Source organism: Prionailurus viverrinus, chromosome B2 (genome assembly GCF_022837055.1).
Source record: "Prionailurus viverrinus isolate Anna chromosome B2, UM_Priviv_1.0, whole genome shotgun sequence".
Taxonomy (NCBI): Eukaryota; Metazoa; Chordata; class Mammalia; order Carnivora; family Felidae; genus Prionailurus; species Prionailurus viverrinus.
In genome coordinates this window covers 81,048,030-81,075,608 of record NC_062565.1, presented here as the reverse complement: position 1 = coordinate 81,075,608, position 27,579 = coordinate 81,048,030, and the positions used below count along the sequence as shown (strand labels likewise).

At 41.2% G+C, this 27,579-nt stretch overlaps 1 protein-coding gene across 2 annotated transcripts in view; it reads left to right on the top strand.

The window, feature by feature from the left end:
- Window positions 1-27,579, top strand: part of BACH2 (BTB domain and CNC homolog 2) — a 355,628-nt gene that overhangs the window by 137,345 nt on the left and 190,704 nt on the right. The window contains exon 1 of one of the 2 annotated variants that reach the window (XM_047858296.1): window positions 1,593-1,736. The exons of the other annotated variant lie outside the window; for it this stretch is intronic. The gene's annotated coding sequence lies outside the window, so the exon portion shown is untranslated. Of the gene's footprint in view, window positions 1-1,592; window positions 1,737-27,579 lie in introns of those variants that run through there. 2 annotated transcript variants of the gene reach the window in all.

Below are 27,579 nucleotides of genomic sequence, written 5' to 3'. Positions count from 1 at the left end.
CGTCGGGCTCTGTGCTGACAGCTTGGAGCCTGGAGCCTGCTTCGGATTCTGTGTCTCCCTCTCTCTCTGCCCCTCCCCTACTCATGCTCTGTCTCTCTCTGTCTCAAAAATAAATATAAACATTAAAAAGATTTTTTAAAATAAAAATATGAATTTTTGGGGTGCCTGGGTGGCTCAGTTGGTTAAGCATCTAACTCTTGATTTCGGCTCAGGTCATGATCTCACGGTTTGTGGGATCAAGCCCCGTGTAGGGCTCTACGCTGATGTTGTGGGGCCTGCCTGGGATTCTTTCTCTTCTGTTCTCTTTGTCCCTCCTCCCCTTCTCACTCTCGCTCTCTCTCTCAAAATAAATCAACTTTTTAAAAATATGAATTTGTTAACATTTTCTTCCATTGTATGTAACTCATATAGTCTGGCTCCTGTGAACCTTTTCAGCATCATCTTGCTCCAAACTCACCCTCTGTCTGTTCTCCATCTGGGGATGGTTTTTGAATGTGCCATATTCACTCCTTCCACTTGGCCACTCCATTTGTTCCCTCTGCCTGAAATGTTTCTCCATCCCCTATCCCAACAGCTCCAGTTTCCCTTCTTCAGGGACTCCTCCTCTCCCCCTCATTAACCTAGGTCCCCCGATTATGCTTTCATTGGCATCATGTACCTTTTCAGGATAACACTACTGCTGTTGTTGTTTTGTCTTTATTTTCATGTGTATTTCATTAATGTTTGTCTCACCAATTAGTCTCTAAACTCCTATGGGCAAGTAGTTCCTTTTTTCCATGTTTCCAGTGACCAGTGCAGGAATGGACACATAGTAGGTTTTTAGTGAATATTGTTGAGTGACCTTCTACAGATATCTCTGGGGCCCACCCAGTGGCCATTAGCCCCTTTCTTTCTAGCACAACCCTGACTTGGTTGAAGTATTTACTTTCCTCCAGCTGCTTTAGGGCAGCTGGCCCAGGCCCCAACTCCAGTTCTTGATCCAGGGGGTAAATTTTTGGTTACTCTAACCAAATCAAAATAGACAGAAAGATGGAAAGAACCTGGGTGCCTAATGATGTTGCTGAGGTGCTATAAATAAACCAGTCCTGGGACAGTTCTACCTCCTTGCAACTCTGTTGTGTGAGATAATAAATCCTCTTATTTGTTTAGGTCAATTCAGTTTTCTTTTCCTGAAAATATTCTAATACAGAATGTCTTGAGTAAATGAACAGATGAATAAATGAACGACTTCAACTCACGTCTTCACCAGTCCCTTTGTAATTGAATTTTCGTTCTCCTCATTTCTATAAAGCATTGGGCTGCTCGTAGAGATGCTAACCAGTTTTGAACGCAATGCTGAAATCCCAAATAACTCCTCTATGCTTTGAGAATTGAGAACCTAAATGCCTCATACTCTGAACTTGAACTCACATTCTTCTTCACCTCTCACCTTTTGGCTCCGCACTCTGTTCATAACTTTTTGGGCAAGCTCTTCTCTGAGGAGGTTGAGAGTCAGATTAAGTCATACCCAGCAGTTTCCTGTTTGTGAGCCTTGAAGCTCTTGAAGACTGCGGGCAGGTTTGACAGAACCTGTAGGTGTTTTCAGACGCTGAGCTGATTCATCCCCTTTGGTTGCTAATTCTCCCCAGCTACCATACCATCTCTTCTCTCTGGATACTGCACAGTTTCTCTTTGTGTGGGGATAGGATTCTCAAGACCTGCCCACTCCATGCATTCTGTGTCTTTTCTACGTTTTGGTGAGTTGTGTTTTAGACCCCTCCTCCATGGGTATGGAATAGTTTCTATACAGGAGGGGAGTTTTGTTTGTTTCTTAATATTTTTTGTTGTTGTGTTTTTGGTTTTTTGCTAAGGTAGAGCTTTGAATAATCCCTGTAAATCTAGGCTACATGTCTGCTACCTTTCTTTTTCATAGACCCCCACCATAACCTAAGAAATACAGGGTCTTAAATAAATACCACCTGAAGTTCCTATCTGTTTGGTAGCAGAGACTTTGGCGTTCTCTCATTATTTACTTGATCTCCTGGCACTTTGGCAGTGAAGACCAAGCAATCACTCATTTCTGTAAAATGCTCCCCTGGTAATAAAACACAGGAGGTGGGCAGCTAGTTAAGCAATCTTTGAGAGTAATACTTTTAGCCATGCCATGTGGAAAAAGTACTGAATTTGTACATGCTTTCTTAAACCGAGCAACAAATGGTCCACTTTGGTAGTGGGCAAGTACACTCTCCAAGGTTCAGAAAATAATCTTGACTGCCTCAAAATAGAGGGAGATACTGTGAAAGTATTACTTATGCCCAGTCAAGTGCCATAAAAAAACAAAAAGTATTAATATTATAAAGCCACCAGGCCACCTGGGTGGCTCAGTTAGTTAAGTGTCTGACTCGATCTCAGCTCAGGTCATGATTTCATGGTTTGTGAGTTCAAGCCCCGCATTGGCTCTGCACTGATGGTGTGGAGCCTGCTTGGGATTCTGTCTCTCCCTCTCTCTGCTCCCCTGCTCACTCACTCTCTGTCTCTTTCTCAAAAAAAAAAAAAAAAAAAAAATATATATATATATATATATATATCTACCAAAGACAAACCCTGTGAGTTATCTTTTCCCACTGCTCAGTACTTACCTCAGTTTCCCTCTATATACCCAAAGATATGCAGGAGCATGTCATAGCTTGGCCCCAAGTGTGCTGGGGTCACTTCCCCCTGGAATCTTTAGAGTGAATCACCTCCTTCTTCTGATAGCAGAATACCCCCACTAACCTCTGAATTTGAATTTTTTTAATTTTGGTGATTTCTATTGAAAAATATATGTTCTTCGTAGTTACTGATGAGGCAGCTTCATTGTCATCTGAGAAAAAGGGCTTCATACAGTATTTACAATTCATGCACGTCTTGTTCTTGTTCTGATTCGTCAGCCAGCATTTTTGCACACCCACTGTGTGCCACACATCGTTCTGGGTGCATAGAATACATCTATGAGCAACATTACAAAAATTCCTGCCCTCTTAGAGCTTATATCCTGTTGGAGAACAGAAAGTAAGCACTAAACAAATAAACAAATTATAGTATGTTAGAAGATGAAAATTGCAAAAGAAAAAAAAAGAAGATGAGAATTGCTTTAAAAAGAAGAAAAAAGTAGAGCAAAATAAGAGGAATGTCTGTTTCACAATGGAGAAAGTTTGCAGGTTTACATTAGGTGGTCAGAGCAGGCCTCCTCTATTTCTAGTGTCTTGTTGTTTTTGTTGTTGTTGTTACAGTGTTGTAATGATTTAATATTGCAAATGAATCATCTGCATAAATTAAAGATTGCTGAAGTGAGAGCAGTTCAGCCGAAGGCTAAATCTAAGTGCTAAATGCTCGAGAAAGCACAGCCAGGTGCACTAGCCCCTGTCTGGCAGTCTCAGGTTATCTATTCTTAGTTTAGTTTCCTTTTCCAAAAATAGCATTTATTTTATATAGTTTTCAAATGGAGCATATCTCTGACACCTACTGCCATGTGTTTATAGTTAAATATAACTAGCTGTCTTTCTTGTAAGACCAAGAGGTTCATCCAAAATGTTTCCCTTTAAAAGTTCTAAGAGGGCTCCCCTGGTTGGCTTTCTGGCCACTAACAATGATGGATTTTGCAACCCTCCTGGTCCAGCCATGTGGAAAAAACCAACATTGTGGGTAATTTTCCCCTTTAAACACATGTTTTGTGTTTTGGTGGTGGTTGTTTGGGGCTTTTGTGTCTCAGGCATGGAGTTTATTATATCCATATAAGTTACAGATCACAGAGAACCCTTCCCAGAATAGCATTGTGTGTGATCTCCTTGTGCACTGCCCCCTTCCTCACGTCTGCTGTGCATCTGAAGTGTGGATGAGCCTCCTCCAAATTCGGGACTTTTGTATGTATGTGCCCTCTCCCTGGCCGCTCATCTGACCTCCCCTTTCCTGCATGCTGCCTTTGTTTTCTCCCTGAAGTAGCTGAGCCTTGAGAGGGGCTGGCATGGCTCTTCCCATCGTCTGAGCCTGTCGACTACAGACTCTCAGTGGGTCTCTCTCCATAGGCAGAACCATGTCAAAATAACACTTGTTTCACCTCCTGTCCAGAACTGACTAGGACAGTGCTAGTCAAAAGGTGGACTGGAACCATCAGACTGAATACATTCTGAGCATTGGCAGATGTCCTTTTGTTCTTTGCCTATCATTCCCCATCACTCACTAGATTTAAAATGTGGTGATCCTGGGGCGCCTGGGTGGCTCAGTCGGTTGAGCGTCCGACTTCGGCTCAAGTCATGATCTCACAGTTCGTGGGTTCGAGCCCCGCATCGGGCTCTGTGCTGACAGCTCACAGCCTGGAGCCTATTTCAGATTCTGTGTCTCCCTCTCTCTCTGCCCCTCCCCTGTTCACGCTCTGTCTCTGTCTCAAGAATAAATAAACATTAGAAAAATTTAAAAAAATAAAATAAAATAAAAATAAAATAAAATGTGGTGATCCATAGGAACAAGGCTAGGGCACTTGGAGAGACAGTCCTCCCCGAGGGGACAGGCAGCCCTGGCTCAGTGCAAAGTCTTTGGCTCTGAAACTGCCACTCATTATTCTGAATTGTGTGGTGCATTTGTCATTTCCTAGGATAAGATGACTTTGAGAAAGTCACATACTCTCATTAGGCCTATTTCCTCATTTGTAAAGGGAGATTAGTCTCCATATGACCTTCAACATGGCTTCCACCTCTGATGTTCTTAAAGACATGATTGACTGCCCTTCTCCTAAAAGTTGGTCCTTTTGACATGGTTGGGCTCTTCCACTTCTATACCTTTTATCCTTATCTAATTGTTCCCCATGAGTTCATTTTATCCATTTCACTGTTACTCATTCTCTGTATGCTTTGTAACTCACATTCTCCCAACTTGTAGCACGTTTCTGCCACTGGAACCTTTGATTGTACCCTGCAAATAACTCTGGTTATTTCCTTCCGCACTCCCACCTGAAATACTGCTTTTGTATTGGTATCTCTGAGTGATGAGGTGAGCTGTTGGGAAAAACATGTTGTAGCCCAAAGTCTCTATTTTAAAAGAGACAGGGACACCTGGGTGGCTCAGTTGAGTAAGCATCAGACTCTTGATATATCGAGTAAGGTTGTGATCTTGTGGTTGTGGGATTGAGCCCCACGTAGGGCTCTGTGCTGACAGTGTGGAACCTGCTTAGGATTCTCCATCTCCCTCTCTCTCTGCCCCTCCCCCACTCACTCATGTATTCTCTCCCTCTCTCTCTCTCTCTCTCAAAATAAATAAATAAACTAAAAAAAATTAAAAATAAAGCAGAGAATGGAATTATGTGTTATTTTTAGGCGATATGGCCTCTGATGACCACAGTCAAAATAGATCAATATCCAAGCAGTAAAAAAGGCAATATATGTGAATTTGCTCATAATATGAATCCTAACACAAAAGCAGTGGCAACATTTTAAACATAAATTGCATAGTCTGTACCATGATTTTTTCAAAAGTTGTCAACCTTGAAGAGGAAAATATACTCCACTGGTTAAGAAAGGATTGTACTCTAGGGGCGCCTGGGTGGCTCAGTCGGTTAAGCGTCCGGCTTTGGCTCAGGTCATGATCTCACAGTCCGTGAGTTCAAGCCCCGCGTCAGGCTCTGTGCTGACTGCTCAGAGCCTGGAGCCTGTTTCAGATTCTGTGTCTTCCTCTCTCTGTGACCCTCCCCCATTCATGCTCTGTCTCTCTCTGTCTCAAAAATAAATAAACGTTAAAAAAATTAAAAAAAAAAAAGAAAGGATTGTACTCTAAATTCTATAACATAAAGGGAGTGTTAGTTTTCATTTGCTCAGTGCCTTGTGCCTGGGAATTTTAAAATGATAGATTCACCTGTGGTATAATAATAAAGTTATACAATAAGAATATCAGCATAGAGAAGATTGGTATAAATACATTAAAGCACCTGGATTTTAAAGATAAATCCTGTGTCAGGTTGCTAGTCACTTAATTGCCATAATCTAAAGTTTATCTATTAGTAGTTCTTTTCTAATTGTTGTCAGTATGCTAAACATTGTTCTTTATATATACAGTATAATTTACTTCAGGACAATAGAATGAGGATTCATAATCAAAGACATGAACCAGGTACCAAAGAAGTGACTTCTGGTTCTAGTCCCTCATTCCTCATGTGACTTTGGGGCAAATGATTTTTACCTCTAAGATTCTTTTCCAATTAAATAGAATAGTCCTAATTCTAAGTACCTACTCTTAAATAACCTTAAGTTGTAGGAATCAAATATCCCTACTGCTTATTTATTTGAATATAACTTACCCAACAAGATCTTATGTAATTTATTTTGAAGAATATATACTTAGAATTAGGATTATTCTATTTAATTGGAAAAGAATCTTTATCTTAGAGGTAAAAATGGCTTGCCCCAAAGTCACATGTGGAACGAGGGACTAGAACCAGAAGTCACTTCTTTGGTACCTGATTCATGTCTTTGATTATAAATTGATACTAGGATTTTATATGAATGCCCATACTACAGAAATTTATACTATTTTATATATACCCTTAATAAACATACCTGTCATTCAGAGAACATTGAAACCAATCCCTCCATCTTTATATGGGAGCTTATTTAATGATGTATGCATTGATGAGGTTCCAACTTATTTTTAAAGACTTCCAAGAAGGAAAATTTCATTACTTCCCTCAATAATCCACGTTAGTGTTTAATTAGATTTGATGCCAGAACACTCTTGTCTAACTTAAATCTCTCCTGCTGTAGCTTATGTCTATTTTTTCTCACTCTGCTTACGATATTAAAAGCAACTAATCACCATTATTCATAATAACATTCGTAAAGTCCTCCATATATTTGAAATGTGAGTACTGTAACTGACAGTAAGCATAACTCTCAAATATCGGTATAATTTAAAATAGAGAAGAGGGACTAGCTTATAATAACTGTAGATGACACAGTAGTATTTAGTTTTGATGAATGAATAATACTGTTAACTAATGTGACTTCAGCAGACTAAATGAAAAGCATTCATCTATTAACTCATTCACTTAAATATTTATTAGGTAGGCATCTACTTTGTGATATTGCCTATGTTCAGAAGCACAAAAAACGGATACATCATAGAGTTGAGAAAATTTTGATGCACGAGATTTTTAAAAAGTAGAACTTATTAGGTATATTTCTCAGAAATGTGAAGACAGAATAGCCTAATCTTTTTTAAAAAAATTTTTTTTTTAATTTTTTTTTCAACGTTTATTTATTTTTGGGACAGAGAGAGACAGAGCATGAATGGGGGAGGGGCAGAGAGAGAGGGAGACACAGAATCAGAAGCAGGCTCCAGGCTCTGAGCCATCAGCCCAGAGCCCGACGCGGGGCTCGAACTCACAGACCGCGAGATCGTGACCTGGCTGAAGTCGGACGCTTAACCGACTGCGCCACCCAGGCGCCCCTAAAAAAAATTTTTAATGATGATTTATTTTTGAGAGAGAGAGACAGAAACAGAGTGTGAGCAGGGGAGGGGCAGAGAGTGAGGGAGATGCAGAATCTGAAACAGGCTCCAGGCTCTGAGCTGTCCGCACAGAGACCGACACAGGACTCTAACTCATGAACCGCAAGATCATGACCTGAGGTGAAGTGGGACGCTTAACCGATTGAGCCACCCATGCTCTCCTAGAATAGCCTAATCTTAAAGAGATAACTCTGTGTCCCATCTAATGACTGTGGTATTTATAACCATATCTGGAGGTGAGGCTGAAAAAAAAATAGTCTAATTATTTGAATATTGCTGTTTATTTTTACAGCTGCCCTGTTACCAAAATCTGTAATAGGCATCAAAATTCTACAGTGCATGGTCCCTAAACCCTTCACCTGGAAGCCCCTTCATTTTGGTGTTCATGTTGAAGAGGTACCTGTGTCTTCCTGTGTGTACTTGAACATGTGTGAGCATCATCCAGCATAGGACTATAAGAGGTTTATCACTAGAAATAAATTAGAGTCGTGCAGCATGAAAATGATATGCCTGGGAATGCAGAACACAGGGTTACCTTCTGCCTCTTTTCTTTATCATAGACAGCAGGGGCAGAAAGGAGAAAGATTTATTCTGAAGCCATTTGATGCTGACCAAGCAATTTATAACAGATGAAATGCTGATGTATTGCTGCAGAGAAAATAATGGGTGTTCTTGCTAAAATGCCATTAGTAACTTTATTGTGTAAAGTGCAAATTATGTTCAGCAATTTTTTAGTCCCCTTCGGAGGTGAAGTTGAAGTAATTCAGTGTAGGCTTTGAGCAGGAAAAGGACAAAGTAATTAGCAAGTCATAAAAGAATTAATTCACCAAGGTTGGCTGATATTTGAATTCTCTGAACTATAAAGATGTAGAAAAAATTGCATTTAAGAAATACAGGATGACATAAGTATTTGTTTAAAACAGAAGGACTCTAAGAAAGCTGAAATTGGAGCACTGTGTAGAATTCAGAGTACACCCTCTGTTGGTGCCCACTGTATGTACAAGACATTGTGCTAGTCACCAAAGGGAAAATAAAACTGAAAAACATGGTCCCTGCCCTTAGGGCCCTTACTGTCTGATGACAGGAATAAGGTAACTCCAAACTAATTAAAATACATAATCAGGGGCACCTGGGTGGCTCAGTCAGTTGAGTGTCCGACTCTTGGTTTCGGCTCAGGTCATGATCTCATAGTTCATGAGTTTAAGCCCTGCATTGGGCTCTGCGCAGCGAGGAACAGCCTGCTTGGGATTCTCTGTCTCCCTCTCTCTCTGCCTGTCCCCTGCTTACTCTCTATCTCTCTCTCAAAACAAATAAATAAAATTTGAAAAATATTTTAAAAATAAATAAAATGAAATAAAATACATAACCAGAATGGGTCAGAATATCCCCCCCGGTGATTGTGCACAGTGAAGATGCTAAGGCTTGCCCATTCCAGCAAGACCTGGGGTCCTCCACTGACCAGCTTTGGCTCACAGATTCCCCACTGGCATAGCCAAACCTTTCTTGGCACTGTGCTGTACTCTGAAATGCTTCCCACCCTGTCCCCCTTCCTTCTTCCTCTCCTCCACAGGGCTGGACCTACATCTCAGTCTACAGGCTCTCCTGGCCCAGTCTTGCTCCCTTCTTCAAGAAACGTCTTGCATATCTAATCCTGTGTTAGCATCTGCTTCTCAGCGGACTTGCACCAACGTCGTGGCCATAGTTATTGGTAGTGTTAGATATTAAATAAGGGTAAGTTTAGAAGGAAAAATTGCAACCATATTGTAGGCAACTTTGAAAACAGCTTTGAAGAATTTGACCTTAATTCAGGGGACTTCATTGAGGGTTTATCTGCTACAAAATAACTTTTAATTATTTGATCCTGCCGATGATGGAGAAGGATAGTTGAAACAAGGAGACCAGTTAGGAGGGTATAGCAATTGTCCAATAAAAACCTACATGAGTATCGCGTCTGTGATGACAGACTCTGCCGTGAGTATGAGAGACACTGCACAGAAAAGTTCTGATGATTTGGATACAGTGGGAGAGAGAGGAATCAGAGATCGTTTAATCACTGCGTGCCTCAGTTTCATCATCTGTGATATGGGGACAGTAATAAGTCATGTCACTCGCGGAATCATTGTGAGTAGTAAATGAGCTAGTACATTCAAAAAATTTAGACAGTGCCTGGCTCATAAGAACTCAGTTAAGTGTTTCTGAATTTGTTTGCCCATTGCTCTGTGGCAGCCTTGTTCAGTAGCACTTTCTGCAGTTGTGGAAATGTTTTATGTCTGTGCCATCTAATACAGTAGCTGCTAATGATATGAGGCTATCGAGCACCTGTAGTGTGGCTAGTGTGACTGAGAAACTAAATTTTTAGCTTCATTTAATTTAAATTTGAATAGTCACGTGTGGCTAGTAGCTACCATTTAGAAGTATCACCCAAGGCTAAAAGTACTAAATAATTAACATGCAAGGGGTTGCAAAATTATATTCTTTTAATAAAAAAAAAAAGACTGTTACTAATATGACTTACTTTTAACTAAGCCTGTAGGCTTGGTTATCGATCACTGTGGTCAGGGATAACTGTGGAGAAGCCTGTCCTAATAAAACCCTTCTGAGATGATCAAAGTAATAAGACAAGGATGAGAAGACCTAATGTTTTCACTCACCCTGCATTGAGGAAAGTACTTTAGGGCTTGAAAGAGAGTGATCATGTCCTGGTTTCTGTGAGTAGCTGGTAGGTGGACAAGATCTCCCATTTAATGGAATCTGTACTGTCTGCTGTCCATTTCCCAGGCCAAAAGAGGGAAGGTACTGCAGTGCCTGCTGATATGTTCTCCTCCAAATAATAGCCAGGCTAGCACTGCTGTTATATAAGGTCACTGTTAGTGCTGCAACTGCAGACTCCTGGTAGTTCAAGGACAGCACAATGGGAACTCTGAGGGGTGTATTGGAAGGAAAGGAGCACAGTTTTCTTGATATCTGTAAAAGCAGGATTAAAAGACATTCAGGTGCCTATATGTCCAGAAATAGGAATTTTGAAATACCACTCTTTCTCTCCACTCCATTGCCATGGCTCAGGGGGAGGTGGCCTTCTGAGTTTCATGAATATATCACTTTGAATGGTTAGTTTGTTCTGGGCTTGCTGTGGGCATCCCCCATGTTATTGACTCAGCCAGTTGAGATTTTGATGCCATTGAAACTCCCACTGCCTCAGTTAATAAGTAGCACGAATCGAGGTCTTTCTCTCAGGAGATAAAATAAAGGAGACAATGAGTGGCACAGTAAAATGAGGAAGGACTTGGGAATCCATCCTCAGAGCAAATAATAGCTCTGTTAGTTGCTACATCCATGGCCAATGCAAGTTATTTTAACTTCAGTGTCCTGATCTATGAAATGGGAGTGCTGGCATTTTCTGAGTTAGAGGATTACATGAGTTAACATGAGCCTTTTACATGGAGGTGCTGGGAAAATGTTAGTCCCCTACTCTTTACCATATCTCCTCATTTCTTTAAGTTCCCATTCATTATTGTTCCAAAACCAAGCATCCCTTGGGACTCTCAACTCTCTTGAACAGCCGCCACTCCCAAATCAAACGTGCTTATCGCTTCTTTGTACTTACCTACTCAGACCTGTTGGAGCAGTCGTCAGCCGGCTGTTTTCTTTCTCTTGCTGTGACTGCCTTAATTCCTTTCCTGAGTGTTTCTGAGGTCAGAACCTTCCTGTTCTATATGTATGTTTGGTTTCTCAACTGTCAAGTTAAGAGAGTGACTCAGGGAGCTCAAGGCCCTGATAGCCCTGGCATTTGATAGGATTCTATACACAAGACCATCCCCGATTTTGTTCCTTAAAAAAAAATTTTATTGCTTTTTCTCTTTATCAGAAATTACTATATTTTTATTAAAGATATTTTCAAAAAGAAGCATATAATAAAAAATGACAGCGCTCATAATATTACCATCCCTACTGTGTGCATCCTGAATGTATCTTCCAATCCTCAGTGTGTGTGTGTGTGTGTGTGTGTGTGTGTGTGTGTGTGTAAAAAACAATTATTACACTTCTACTTTTTGGTAAACATCCTTCTTAAATGGCATAATTTCCTGAATATTTTCCTATCCTTAAATATCCCTCTACAGCATCATTTCACATGTCTGTCTAGAAGGCCACATATGGACGTATTCTGGTTTATCACTGGACATCGAGATTGTTTCTGCTTTTTTCCACTAGTATAAACAAAGCAGAAGATTATAAAGAGAGCAGAAAATGGCATCCTCACACACATAACTTTTCACACATCCTTGAAATGGAATTACCAGATCAAAAGGCATGAACATTTTTTAAGTTTTTGGTACCATATTGTCAAACTATTCTTCAAAAAGGATGGATCTATTTATCTCCTCCCCTCAGGCACGGTACATGAGGCTTTGACCACCTGGTTCTTAATCAGACCAGTAGTCCTACTTGAGGGGAGAAATGAGAAGAAAAGAGAAAAAAATGGCACTTTTTTTCTACTCATGTGCGCATCCGGTTCCAATTTTCCTGTGTTTTTAAACTCTCCTTGAAATAGGGTGTCTCCCTGGCTCATGTGGGATTCCTGTTATTTATTGGCTATGTTAGCTTCCTCTGCCTCGTCTAAATTACCATCTTTAAATCAATGTACTGTTTCTTTGAAGTGTTGACCCTCTGGGAAGAGCCTTTTTGCACTTCTGCCTCATCAACCTGGAGAATCTCATCTGTGTCTCTCTCTCTCTCTTTAATCTCAACTCATTTTGCAACAATATTTTCTCTTTTCTCGGTTATTGGCCTTTTGATTTAATGCTTTAATTTGGTACATAGGTTCTTTGTATCACTGTTCTGGATAATTCATGCTATTCTACATGGAATATTTCATAAAATTTTTTTGAAATACTGTTTTGTGAACGATGTCTCACAGACTCAAAGGATTAACCATTATACTTATTTTGCAGAAATGAAAAGATAAAAAGCTGAGCACTTGTGATAACTACACGGCTTGATTCTGATCATTCCAAGTGCTCAGAAGAAAATTGCCCATTCTCTTCCCCAACCGGATGAGGACAAGCATGATTGATATTTTTTCAAATCAACTGTCTGGACATAGGTTGTTGCTTCAGTAGGTTGATCATGCCACATTTCATGATTCTTTTTAGGGCTGTGAATACATATGCTCCTTAGCGGAGGAGTCTGTGGGTCTGTGGCAAGAGTCTTGCAGATACGCGCATGCTCCCTCTGGACAACGAAACTGCAGTTAGAGCACAGGATCCAGGACACCAGGGAGCAGCTGAAGGGAGAAAGGAGCGGCTCTCTTCGTGTCCTGTTTCAGCAGCTTGTGGGGAGGCTTATGGTATAGTGATGTGACAAGCTGTGAACAGCAGATCAGAGAAAAATGTGAGGTAATTTAATTGAGGAGCTTGGTGAGAGGACAGCTGAAGAGCAGAGAGCAGGGACGTGGCCGAGAAAGGGCATCTGAGGGATGGGATAAATTATGAAATAGCATTCTGAGGACAGTGTGAAAAGGGTGCTTCCTCATTTCTCTGGCAGTTTGGGTCAATTTCCTATCCTCACATGCTTTGCAAAAAGGGAAATAATTTATTTTTATTACTGCCCATTCTTGTTATGGCAATTTTTAATATCACATAAAGCACGCCACCCATTTCTATGTAAGGGACTAACTTCCTCTTTTTTCGGGGTTTGGTATTTACTATTTCTGCCGTATTCTACCCTTTCGGGAAAAATTCTTTTTTTGTTGTTGTTTTTTGTTTCTTTTTCTTTTAAAGGCACAGTTGAAATGTGAGCCTGGGAGCAAGCTTATGGTGTGTTTGCTTTGACTTCTATCTTCTGATATCAGCCCCTTTTTATTTCTTCTACTGTCATTGCCTTTGAATTCTGAAATTTTTACATCTTCATTCTCAAACCACTTTTTTGAACTCATTTTATACATCCTTCCTTTTTGGTCACTCTCAGATTATGAGACAGGTGGTAAATGTAACATGATCCAGTCTTCTGGTAAATCTCAATGCACTATCTATCCCGGGTGCTTAAAAAACAACAAAAGAACTCAAAAATGATTTCCCTGGAAATATGAAGGTGTTTAATTGTTCAAGTTGAAATAATTCATCTGCTAATTTTTCTGTTTTCTATTTCTTTCTGTGTTGAGACCACTTGCCTCTTTAAGTATGTATGACCATCGAGTTTAGAACAGGGTTTAGGAAGTGTGGACCATCAGCTTTGGATCATGGGGTAGTTAGAGCCGTTTTAGACACTTCTGTCTTTATATCTCATTCTAGAAGACTGTCACGCCCTTGCAATGACAGATTCAGTGCCTCAGTATAAAACCATCAACTTTAGTCCTTGATGGCAGATACCATTGGAAAACAAGGATCACCTCCCCCCACCCACACAGAGTCATGATGTGGATCAGTGTACTATGATTGGGAGTTGAACGTGGTGTTACAGGCATCACTTCTGTGTTTCTGTGGGTCTTCCTTGGTCATTCATACACAGTGATAGGAGAATATTGTTTCCATCACAGTAAAATTTAACCCCAAATTCACTCTCCCTAAATTGAATCTTTAAAAAAAAAAAATCCTTTACCTTTCAACTTTTTGGAATTCTCCTTCTCCTTCTGTGTACATAAGTCTTATTCAGGTATAATTTGTTCCTGATTCTACAACTGAAAATTTGTTGGAGGTCAAAGAGAACAGGTCACAAAATGGTTTAGCCACTTGCTCAAGAACTTTGTCATTTTCCACCTATTTCTCCCCAGCAACCTTCTACACTCCCTTTTTTTCTTCTTGCTTAAACCCAACTGTTTTGCCTCTCTATGCAAATCCATTGACTCCTTTTGGAAGATGATATCCCTCTTGGGGTTGTCGTCCCTTACAGCTGAGTGGATCAAAAGGTCCAGATTAATCAGAGGGAGACTTAATGATGAAGTCATATATTTTAATATGAATGATTTTATTTAAAGTCCTGGCACATCAGTCATATTTAGGAGAATGTCATTCCCTGCTGTTTTTAAAGGATATACCTACAGAAAGGGACCCTCTAGGCACCTTCAAAAAACCTTGTCAAGCATGTTTCCATCATTCTGAGGGAGGTCTGATTGTGTTTTTAAGTGTCTTGCATGTGAGTTTTTTGTGTGAACTAGTTTTGTAAAAAACTGACTGCGTGCTAGTTTTTAAACACCTTTTCTTTCCACTCCCCAGCCTCCACATCTTCCTAAGTTTATCTCCTAATGCTTTCTATCACCCAAGCACTTAAACAAGATTGCAGACATTTTCGTCTAAGCTAGTAGCTGTTAATTACCTATCTTTGTCTGTGTTTTAGCACTTAATACTATTTTGACAGGGGTTGCATACTCTGTCTTTCTGGAATTTTTAAAGTGCTCTTATGAGTAATTTGAGAAATTCCAAGTATAGATTAGATGAGCTGTTCTTTCCCTTGCTGCCTTTTTTATTTTATGTTAGAAACATTTAAAGAGGACCCACTATGTGTCAGGCAGCATGCTCTTGTCACTCCCACATGCATCATCTGATTTAATCTCTTCTTCCCCTGAATCTGCACCTTGAATCATCACTGTAACCTCAGTGTGCGTTGGGTTTGGGATGGGGAGTAGGGGACAGTTGAGGGAGCAGTGGAGAGAGGTCGTGATCTCTGGATGGTATGCTCCTTTTATGGGGGATTCAGTCTACAAGAGTGTTCCTACTCTCATCTTTATTTGTAGGTTGGTAAGAACCCTGGTTGGTTATTGGCTTTAAAATCAAGGATGATGGCTCTCTGGGAAGTTTCAACATGAGTTTGTTTCTGTTTCTTTTCAAAAGCCTGTGTTTGCTCACCTGCATTGTAGGTGAATAGAAGACTCAACTCACCAAATGGAGCATGTCAGAGAGGATTCCTGATTTATTTATGCTTGCTTCTAGAGAATTTGTAAGAAATTTGGTTTTATTGCTTTCCTCCAGGAGTTTACTCACCTAGTCAGGATTTAAATATCTCAGGCCTGTCATTCCAGAACAGTGGTGTCCCCTTAACCTGAGGAGTGAATGAAACCTGCCCCAGGTGCAGCAGGCCCAGCCAGGATCTCCCTTTCCTGGCCAGCACTGCTTTCTCCCTTTGGGGTCAGACCCATGTTTGCTAGCAGCTGGCTGTGCCTTATTTACCTCAGGGATAATAGTGTTTCACTTTCAGCTCTTCTTTTGGCACCCAAACTCTCATTTTTCTCTCCCTCCTTCCCTTCCTACCTACCTACCTACCTGCCTTCCTCCATTCCATTCCTTCAACAAACATTTATTGAGTGCCTACTGAATACTCACACTGTACAAAGTCCCAGGAATCCAGAACTAAATACATAGACCTTTCTTTGTGTTGTACACAAGTAACAAATGGGGTTTTTACAAAAGGCAAACCATAGGCATAATTTTTTTAATGAAGGGGAAAATATTATCTTTAGAGGAACCATCTCCATATTTCCAAAGAGAACAGTTGCTCACGAAGTAGTTACAGGTGAGTATTTTCTAGCATGAAGATTTGAGGAGAAAACATTCATCGATCCAATGTTTAATAAATGCTTACAGTGCCAAGCTCTTTGCTAGACACAAAATATATAAAGCTAGAGAAGACAGGGTCCCTTTCTGTAAAGACTCACATTGTACAGAGGAAACAGTTCTGTAAAGTGTATATTAAAGCCATAGCATGTCACCGGGGGCATGCTGAGGAGTGAGAGATTATGAGCATTGGGAAGGGTGAGGACCGAGGTTTTATTCACTGTTGTATCCAAAGTTCCTGAGACAGTGCCTGACACATAGTATCTTCTTAGTAAGTATTAGTTAATCAGCCAATGGTGTTAGCCTTCAGTCAGGGTGTATTAAAGGGAGTGACATTTCAGCTGTTTAATAAAGGATAAAAAAAAAAAAAAAGGTCTAGGATAAGCACGTTCCAGACAGAGTATGAGCAAAGGGAGAAAATGTGGAAGTCCCAGGGGGGCTCACAGGAACAGCATCAGGATGCTGCAGAGGGAAGTGTTGGACAGGTGATTCTAGAAAGCACAAATGGGGCCACACTGTGAAAGAATTGAAGGCTTTGGCCTTTTTCCTGTTGGTCAGAGGGGCAGGGAGACTGCATTCGTTTTTGAGCTGTGAAATTACATCAGGTCTGGGTTTAGAAGGGCCCTCTGGCCGCCCTGCCCTGCATAGGATGTCCTCTCGAGTAGGGAGAAACTTGGGAAAGGGAGCCTAGGAGACAGTTGAGGAGGGTCCAACCACAGGGTCGGTGTGGGAAGAAAACTGAAAGGAACTGCTGGCATAGTTCGTGTCCAGGATGAGGCTGGGAGGAGGCAGGATGACTGCCACTTTTAGAAAAGTCACACTCCCCCATTTACTAGCTGTTCAGACTTTTACAACTCACTTCATTTCCCAGTGCTTCAGTTTCTGCCTCTGTAAAACAGACACTGTTGTATGTACTGAGCAGGATTGTTGTGACAATTGACTGAGATAATCATGGTCTAAGCACTTGGTGTGGCTCCTGGCATGTAATGATGACCAACATTTATCAAACTCCTACCAAGTGCTTTACACGTACTTACTACTTAGGACTCACAGAAACCTAACGAAATAGATATAGTTACCCCACAGATGAGGAAACTGAGCCACAGAGAGAGTAAGTAAGTTTCCCAAGGTAGCATACCTGATGGTGGGGAGAGGTGGGATGTGAGCCGGGCAGGCAGGCTCCAGAGGCTGCATGCTTAACTGCAGGTTACACTGCCTCTACGTGCTACGGCTATTACCCTTCCTTGTACCCTCTCAGTTTCTGAGATGAGCCAGTCCCTTGCCATCAGAACTTTGTGGGGAGTAGGAGAGGAGAGGAGGGGTGACCTTCTTGATTGTCTTTCTTCACATTAAACTGACCTGTCCCTGTCACTGACTCATTCCCTGTGGACTGTCTCCAGGCATGGAAACGAATCTGATAAATGAATCTGCTGGGGGGGGGGGGGGGGGGGAGGAATAGTAGATAAATGAGTTACCTTTCTAGAAAACACGTCTACATTTTAACTAACTTGCAGCTAGCTAGCTGTCACTCTAAGGAGTGACAAATTTCAGGCCAATAGGGAATTGTTTTTGAGCTGAACTCACACCCCATGGCTGGCTTAGCCTGTCTCTGCTCATGCCCTGTGTGTTATTTATATAGTGTCTTCCTTTGCTTCTTTTTTATTCTTTTTTTCGGGGGGGGGGGGGGTGGAGGGGAGGGGTGGGTAAGCGCCTGGGTGGCTCAGTTGGTTGAGTGTCTGACTTCAGCTCAGGTCATGATCTCACAGCTCATGGGTTCAAGCCCCGTGTTGGGCTCTGTGCTGACAGCTCAGAGCCTGGAGCGTGCTTCAGATTCTGTGTTTTCCTCTTTCTCTGCCCCTCCCCTGCTCATGCTCTTTCTCTCTCTCAAAAATAAAATAAAAACAAAAAAATTATTCTTTTTTTTTTTAAGTTTTTATTTATTTTTGAAAGAGACAGAGTGAGCAGAGGAGGAGCATAGAGAGGGAGAGAGAGAATCCCAAGCAGACTCCGTGCTGTTAGCATGGAGCCCAATGTGGGGCTCGAACCCACAAACCATGAGATCATGACCTGAGCCGAAACCAAGAGTTGGATGCTTAACTGACTGAGCCACCCAGGCACTCCAACTTCTTTTTTATTCTTAATACTATTTTCTAATTATGACAGTTATTCTCATTCATCAAAGAAACTTTAGAAAATAAAGGGAAGTAAACAGAAGAGAGTTTAAATCTCCTGGAGTAATCTCCTTATCAGCAGTAACCACTGCAGACATTATTATGGAAATTGTCCTTCTGGTCTCTTTTTCTCTATGTATACATGAAATACATTTGAATATAAGGCAAGAAAGAGCTTTCATTGGGCCACATATTATCCATTATAAAAATGGGTGTCATCTTATGATCAAACCCATACAAGTTTTCTCCAGTTATAGACATTCTCTCTATGATTTTATTTTGAACAACAAAGTATAATTTGGACAAAGATTCATTATGCTGAAATCACCTCAGTCAGTGTAAATTTTAGGTCCTTGTAGAAGTCATCTGATGGAATTGCTCTAAAAATAGGTGGTGAAGTTCAACAGAAATTTTGCCATTCTCCCTAAAAGCATGACCTCACAGCCTGGTTTGGATGCCATCAAGAACAAGTCTTTTTAAAGAGCACTTTTAAAAGTAACACAGTAAGTAGTTACATAGTGAAGATCACGTACAGATCAAATCATAACACCATCTTTCCTAATATGATGCAAATGGTTATTTCTCACTGGGGATCAACTTCCCAGTGACAGCATCACACGCAAAGTCAGATACTGTCGCAATCACAGGTGTTATGTGACTCAAAAGGGAGTCTAACAATAATGAGGACATTGGACATAAAAGTGAAACATCTGGATGACATTTTCTTCATAAAATATGATTCCAAAAAATTTACACATCGATCTATTACTTTGCATGAATATAAGTTGAAATACAAATATGGAGTGAAAGTTTATAAACTCAAGTCAGCAAAACTTTGATATTTTTGTTTTTGTATTCTCATTAGTAAAATAGGAGATCTTTTACTTGGGGCTACCTTAATTCAGACATGCCTGTAATATACATACTTTGGTTTTTAAATAGAAAACAGGATCACACTGTATGTTTTGTTTTGTAACTGTTTTTTTGTTTTTTTTTTTACTTTATGGCTTTTCTGTGACAATTTTCTTAACCATGTCATTTGCGATTGCTCCATTAGAATGAATGGACCAGCATTTATTTAACTGGTCCTCTTTTATTAGATATTAAAGAGGGTTTTTTCCCACCTACTATTATAAATAACTTTGATGAATGTCTGCATAGATAAGTCTCTGGGTATATCCATGGCTATTTTTCTTAAGTTAAATTTCCAGAAATAGATTTGCTGGATCAGAGCCTTTTAGAATTTTAAGGTATTTAATGTAAATTTCCAGATTGTACCAATCAGTAATACTTTTCATCACATCTTAGGGAATTACTCCATTATTGTCCCCTTGTGACAGTGTCTTAATTAATTCTGAGTAACTCTTTAGCAAGATTATTTTATTGCTGTCCAAGATGTTTGTTCTGTCTCTCTCCTTCCTCATGATCCATGCCACTGGATTAGTATTAAATACAGGTCAGAGGGTTTATGTCTATTGCATTGTCCAAACCTGTTGATTAAAAATTTTTGCTACTATTGGGCTCAGTGAGGTGTCTCTGCAGCACCGTGGGATATATTACCCCTTCCCTGTGAATGACATTAAGTCATTTGAAGATTCCACTGAGTCTTATGACGTAGAGAGTCATATAATTTTTCTTAAATGCAGTAGAATACTATTACTTCACTACAGTAGTGCTTTTTATCTTTCTATCTGCTGTATGTTGCTAATCTTCATATTATGTAGCCTCAGAAAATAAGGAAGCTTGCAAAGCCTTCATTTTGTCAGAGAAGCTGATTATTCGCCACCAGAAAGCCATCTCCTTGCTCACCAATTAACACAATCCCTTTTATAGTTGATTTGCTAGCCAAAAAAGCCACATTGCTGCTAGCTAAAAAGCATGTTCCCCAGCCTCCCTGACCATGTGGCTACATTATAGCCAATGAGATGTACAGAGGAGTGTGTGTGTGTGTGTGTGTGTGTGTGTGTGTGTGTGCTTCTAGGAAGTCTTAAAAGGGATGAGCTACACCCTTCTTCATCCCTTTCTCCATCTTATTCCCTGGAACATAAGTGTGAGGGCTGGAGCACCAATACCATTTTGGACTTAGAGGAGGGGTACCACCTGATAAGACCGATAGAAAGCTGAAAAGAGCATGGGTCCTGATGAATAAGAAACATCCATACAGTCCTCGACTGCTTGCCCTGAGCTTCTTTAATAGGAAAGAGAAATAAACTTGTTTTATTTCTTGTTTGGGGGATCTCTATCACCTGGAGTCTGATTGAAGCCTGTCTAAAACAATGATCTTACCAATCTTATGGCCTCCTATCTTCCTGTTCTGTTTCCTACATGATTTGCTTTTTCCCCATCTCATTAACTGAAAGCGATTCCTTGACAAATTCAGAGGATCCCCACCAGTGTGAAAGTAAGGCAAGTGATGTTCATGTGGAACATAAGGACATCATCAGAACACTGCGTTACACAACCACATTTCCCATGTTTCCTTACAAATACTAGTTGAGGCCTGTTGGCTTCTTGAGCATTCCCTTCCTTCCCCCTCTTTCTCCCAGGGAAAAAAAAAAGGAGTAATGATCATACACAGAACTAACAGCAAGTTCTGCTCTGTCAGAAAGCAGGTCAGGCAGCAGCATCCTGGAGCATGAGGCAGCAGTTAGTAACTGAGCCCCACACAATACGCCTGAGCATCTTCACGGGACCTGTCACTGTGGATGTCAGTAAGTGCAGGCTGCATTTCTCCACCCTCACCCTCACGTTTCTTTCTTATAGCACTTCTGCATATTTGTTAGGTTTATCCAGCTCTTTCACCGCACAGTTCAAGGCACACAGCATTTTTTAAAAATATACTTTACTGTCAAATTGGCTTACATACAACGCCCAATGCTCATCCCAACAAGTGCCTTCCTCAATGCCGATAACTCATTTTCCCCTTTCCCCCACTCCCCCATGCACCCTCAGTTTGTTCTCTGTATTTAAGAGTCTCTTATGGTTTGCCTCCCTCCATCTCTGTTTGTATCTATCTTTCTCCATCCCTTCCCCCAAGGTCTTCTGTTAAGTTTCTCAAGATTCACATATGAGTGAAAACATTTGAATCTGTCCTTCTCTGACTGACTTATTTCATTCAGCTTAATATCTTCCAGTTCCATCCACGTTGCTGCAAATGGCATGATTTCATTCTTTCTCATTGCCCAGTAGTATTCCATTGTATGTATAACCACATCTTCTTTATCCATTCATCAGTCGATGGACATTTCGGCTCTCCATGATTTTGGCTATTGTTGAAAGTGCTGCTGTAAGCATTGGGGTACATGTGCCCCTATGAATCAGCACTCCCGTATCCTTTGGGTAAATTCCTAGCAGTTTTATTGCTGGGTCAGAGGGTAGATCTATTGTTAGTTTTTTGAGAAACCTCCACACTGTTTTCCAGAGCAGCTGCACCAGTTTGCATTCCCACCAACAGTGCAAGAGGCACACAGCATTTTACACGAAACATTAAGTATTATAAAACTTAATTATGAGAAACTTGGCAAGGAATATATAAGAGGACAGAGAGAAAAAACAGAAAGGGTGGAGAAAAGTTATAAGATCAGATGACTCCAGATCTCAACCATGGACATATAGAATAAATGTAAACAGACTTTACCTGGTGACTAGCAATAAAGGCCTTTGGTGCCTCTTTTTCAGTGAAGTCACCTTAAAAGCGGATGGGGATGTAGAGTTGACATATCCTGTTGATTCACCTCATTAAAGTGTGTGTAGGGAAAGCTGGTGGAGCAGAAAGCATATTCCTTCAAAATCTGAAACTGGCCCCCAGGTTCATCCTACTTGAAGTTGGCAGGGTTTATTTCACCCCACCATTCTTCCCACCCTTGCTTTTTAAAAAAAATTTCCTGTTTATTTATTTATTTTGACAGAGAGGGCAGGGGAGGGGCAGAGAGAGAAGGATAGAGAATCCCCAGCAGGCTCCACACTGTCAGCTCAGAGCCCAGCGTGGAACTCGAACTCATGAACTGTGAGATCATGACTTGAGCCAAAATCAAGAGTCAGACGCTTCACCTACTGACCCACCCAGGCGGTCCCCCACCCTTGCTTTCTTATTGTTAAAACATGTGGTGTATCAATTAATACAGACATTGAAGTGGGATATAGGTATTGTGTTTACTATGTCCTACTTCAGCTTGTATGTTTCACTTCCTGATAGAGCTGTTCAGGGTTATTATTTAGTGGCAAGGACTTGTTGGAGCTAGAGGGGTGAGCCTAGAAATGTTTTCTTAGTTTAATATGTTCTAGCTACTAGGAAGTGTCCTTTAGTGTATTTAATGAATTCATCTAAATTATTCATATTGGCATATAGTCTCCAAGCTATGGTAGTGATTTTTCAAGGATTTTCAAGGTAAAGACTTCTATAGATCTTTTTCCCCTACCCATTATTATACTTGTTTGTATGTCCCTGGTGACTTAAACTGACTCTCACCACCCTGTTCATGTCCGTGTTTCTCTCATTTGTCTCTTTGATTAAATCTAGAATGAGCCTTTGATTATGAGAAAGCATATCCTGGGCTTCATTGCATATGTATATATGCAGTATGAGTAGACATCGTAACATCATAGATATTAGGGCTGGAGAATCTGAGAAGTCATCACCACCTCTTACATTTTATAGTCACCTCTCAGGGAGATGACTACACAGAATAAATTTAAGCCTAGACCCATTTGCCCTTCCCACTGTGCTACACTTCCTGGATTTGCAAGACAGCAGCCAAGCTTATTAGAAATCTGGGCATCAAGTCTTTCCTGGTTTAGAACTGTCTTGGAATAAATCATCCTGATCGGGAAGAGCACCAGAGAATTATAGAATCCCACAGGCTTCTCAAAGATAATTCTCTTTAAACTGTTCTCGGTAAAAGCCACATTAAAATGTCCAACAAATCATAGAAAAATGAGCTCATGGAGTAGCGTTTAACCACAAACTTGAATAAAAATCTGTTTGTCCAGAGACAGAACTATGTAGGAGATATTTTCAAAAGTGTGGCAAGTAGTAAAAATTGGGAGAAGAGACTGGAGCCTGCTTTGGTTCTCATTGTTTTTCTGGAAAAGAGCAAAGAAATGGTTTAGATGAAGTTCTACTTACCCCACCCTGATTTCCAACTTTTTCAGAATTTGTTCTTTGAAGTTCAAGCTACCAGATTGGTGGCATCTTTAAACAGTTGAAAGCCATCATGTTTCACTCAGACACACATGCTTCTCCTCACTCCAGCAATAACATCTGAACGTTCTGCTGAGGTATTTGCAAGGAGTCGGGTTCACCTCTGAGACAGCATATAGTTTAGAGACAGCCGCACTGCATCATTTACTTCACTTGCCTTGCAGTGGAAGAATTGAATGGCATGTTAGTGTGAGTATTCCTTAGGTGATACTATGTCTTGGGTTTAAAGACGGCACGTGGAGGCCAGACAGGCCCAGTCTTTGTTCAGCCTGTGGCACATTGTTCTCTTCGTGGCCTCATTCACGCAGATATTTTGCGTGTCGCACCGCACGAGGTTCCCAGGGTGCCTGGGCACACAGAAAGGGCCTCACTTTCAGAATGCGTTTAGTCACTCTGCAAGTTCCTTTTTAAAATGGGAATCTGGTCGAGGTTTTTGCATATTTGTCAGCTCTGTTCATAAGGCCAAGTCTTTCTCACACACTGGTTTCCTTATATCCTGTTTCTTTGTAGGACACTTAAAAAATATAATAACAGGGGCGCCTGGGTGGCTCAGTAGGTTAAGCGTCCGACTTCAGCTCAGGTCATGATCTCACGGTTTGTGGGTTCGAACCCGGAGTCAGGCTCTGTGCTGACAGCTCAGCTCCTGGAGCCTGTTTCAGATTCTGTGTCTCCCTCTCTCTGCCCCTCCCCCGCAACGAGCACTCTGTCTCCGTCTCTCCAAAAAAAAAAAAAAAAAAAAGATAAAAATATATATATAATAACATCCTTAGTGCTCATTTCTTGGTAGGGCCTGGCTGTGGAGTTCACATTTAGCGGCCTCTTTCTTCTGCTGTTTGTTGCTCCTGTAGAACTAAGTTTGTTACTTTGTTTAAAAAAACACAAATCTTAATTTCTAGATTTTTATAATAGACTAACTAGCCTTAGTAATACTGTCCACTATTCTGCTAATTATTATAAGCTTTGCTTAATTTTACCATGGATGTCCCGTCTCATTCCTACTTATTAGCCATCTTCTGTAACATCTATATAGAGAGGAGGGAAGGAGTGGGTCAGAGAAGGAACATTTCTAGGGTGCATTCTATGTATAAGGCATTTTATACATTGAATCCTTATCAGAACAAACAAATGGGGTAAGATTGCCATCCCCATTTTGCATATGTGACAGTTGAGGCCAAGAAGAGTTAAATGACTTGTCAAAGTTACTACCACTATTACTGTGGTTGTGATCAGGATTTGAAACCAGATCTGTCTGACTCCAAAGCCAGGCTCTTTCCGCACAGCCACATAACAGTGCACATAACCCTTACCTCCTTTAACAGTCCTATTTATCTGCAGTAGAACTAACCCTGAAAGAGGAAGAAGGAAGGAAGGAAGGAAGGAAGGAAGGAAGGAAGGAAGGAAGGAAGGAAAGAGAGAAAGAAAGAGAAGGAAGAAAAGAGAGAGGGAGGGAGAGAGAGAGAGAAAGTAAGGGAGGAAGAAGAGTAGGTATCTCTGGAAGTGAAGAAGCACAGCCTTAGCAACAGCAGAAATGTATTGTGGAGTTACAGCCTGGGGTTGGGATTATGCTCACAGGACCTGACTGGTCACAGGAAAGGAGGCCCCTCTTTAAGAGTGATGGCTGTGGAAGAGTCGTCTTGGAGAAATCAAGAAGCTTGGGCGAAGTGATGGGAGAGAAGAGAAGCAATAGAGCAGTGGAAGGCAAGGAGCAGCCAGGCTGGAAGTTGGGAAGGGTCTGTGGGCAGTAGTAAAGATGAGAAGCGCTAATGCAGGGGCTCAGACACCAGGGGCAGTGGAAGATGTGGGAACCTGTCCTGAGGCTGTGCATCATCAGTGCTCCACTGGCCATGAATCCTCAATCGGCACATAAATGCTTAACTGAGTGAGGGACTAAATGGGAGGAGGGTTGATGTGAGAGAATACAAGGCTTCTGGTAATTTTGATCACAGCATTGAACCCTCTGTTTTAAAGATGGTGACCAGAATTCTGATCAACATCAAACATTCTGTAAAACTTGGGGGACATTTGTAGCCCAGGATCATTGGTGCAGAAGTGGCATCATTTTCTGAACTCCTGTTGTAGATTCCCTAGATGCGTGGGTAGAGGTGACAGGAGGGAGCAGAGCTTCCGTGTTTATGAAGAAGAAGGCAGAGATTCTGTTTTATTTGGTTGTGTTGGGTTGAAGGACAATGACAGCAATGATAAAGAAAAGTTTTGTAGGATGAGAAAACTACTTTGAAGGAAGACAAGTCTGCTTTCGTAGACTTTATTCCTTAATTTCATTCTCATTTTTGGAAAAAGGTGGATGCAGCATGCCACCTTAGAGGCAATAGTGTTATAACACCATGCTCTCCATTGGGAAAGGAGACAAGTGATTCAGAAATAAAGATGCTGTTGAAATTATTCTCAAGGTGTAAATCTCTAGACACATTTCATACCATCTGTTCTGTGTCTGTATCTACCAAATATCCCGATAACTAACTATTAGAAATCCAAGGTCCCAAGTCTCCACGGGGCTCTCCCAACTAGGCTGATGGGAAGGAATTGGCCCACCCTTTTCCTCTCCCTCCAGGGCCTTGACCAAAAAAAACACCAGTTCTTTGCACAAGGCTTCGATTCCATCAGGGTGCACAGCTCCCACTTTAGACATAAACACCAACTCATCCAGCAACCCATTCCCACTCCTTTTTGTTAAGAAAATCTGGACTCTGTGACATAAAATACTTCACTCTGGAGGCCACCATTCTGGAGATGGTTGCCATTCCCATATTCTCCCATGCACTGCCTATCCTGCTGCATAATATTGCTGTCCCAGAGAAATGGGACCTCAGAGCCCTGACCACTTGCAGTGTACATCCTGTGATCCCAGCTCCACCAATTGTTCCAGGTTTACTCTTGTCTCATTGAACCCCATCAACTGGAAAAGAGTCCTCCCTCTCCATCCTTTTGTGAAAGAACTGCTCTCATCTCTCTCCATGCCCAGACTGATAGTAACCCCAAACAGGGCAGTGATGTGCATCATAAGAAAAAAATGTTGTACAGTGTGAAATATTTCTAAATAAAAATAGGTTAAGAAGTGAAGGCATGTATTTAAAGCATTTGGCGGGGGGGGGGGGATTCATTTCTGTAGAGGAATTATTTTATTTCTTCCTCTCTCTCCCTTACATCCTGAAATATCTCAACCCCAGAGTTATTACCAAGTTTAACATAGGTGAGGGTATTTGGCAGTGATGCAGATTTGCTGACAGCAGTTGCACTTAATTTAGGGTTGATTCAATTCTGTTGTGTCATCCACCCAGAAGGGGCCAGTTACGTCTCTGCTGAGTTCATTCTTGCATTTCATTTAGGTTCCCTTCCTGATTTCTCCTTAGGACATAGATAAAAAGAAGTCCTTATTTTTGCAATTGCTACATGGGTTGTGAAGTAGGAGGAGGAGAAGGACAAAGGGTGGGGTGGGCAGAGGTGATACAAAGAAGTAGAAAACAGTCTTCTGGGAGCCATGATAAGTCTAATTGAAGAGACAAATTAACCGATTTATGTTTGAATAGCAGTAAAAGCAATAAATATTATAAAAGAGGTCACAGGGAGGTACAGGGCTTATCATCAAGTGAGCATTCTAGATCCAGGGCCACAAGTTCTCCTGGAGTGGCCAGAGCTATCTTCCTAGATATGTAATGTGCTTTACTTGGGCCACAGTGCATAGCCAGACAGAAGGAAAAAGGGGCATTTTAGAAGGGAAAAGTTGTGTGCAAAGGCATGAGTGTGGGTGCAGGGAGGTTGTGCAGGGCAGAAATGGAGAATAGAATTGGTGAAGCAGGTTGATAACCAAGTTGTTGAGGGCCATGAATACAAGCTGAGTTCTTTTCTTTTTCTTTCTTTCTTTCTTTCTTTCTTTCTTTTTTTTTTTTTTTCCAACGTTTATTTATTTTTGGGACAGAGAGAGACAGAGCATGAACAGGGGAGGGGCAGAGAGAGAGGGACACACAGAATCGGAAACAGGCTCCAGGCTCTGAGCCATCAGCCCAGAGCCCAACGCGGGGCTCGAACTCACTGACCGCGAGATCGTGACCTGGCTGAAGTCGGACACTTAACCGACTGCGCCACCCAGGCACCCCTCTTTCTTTCTTTCTTAAGAGAGAGACAGCAAGGGAGGGGC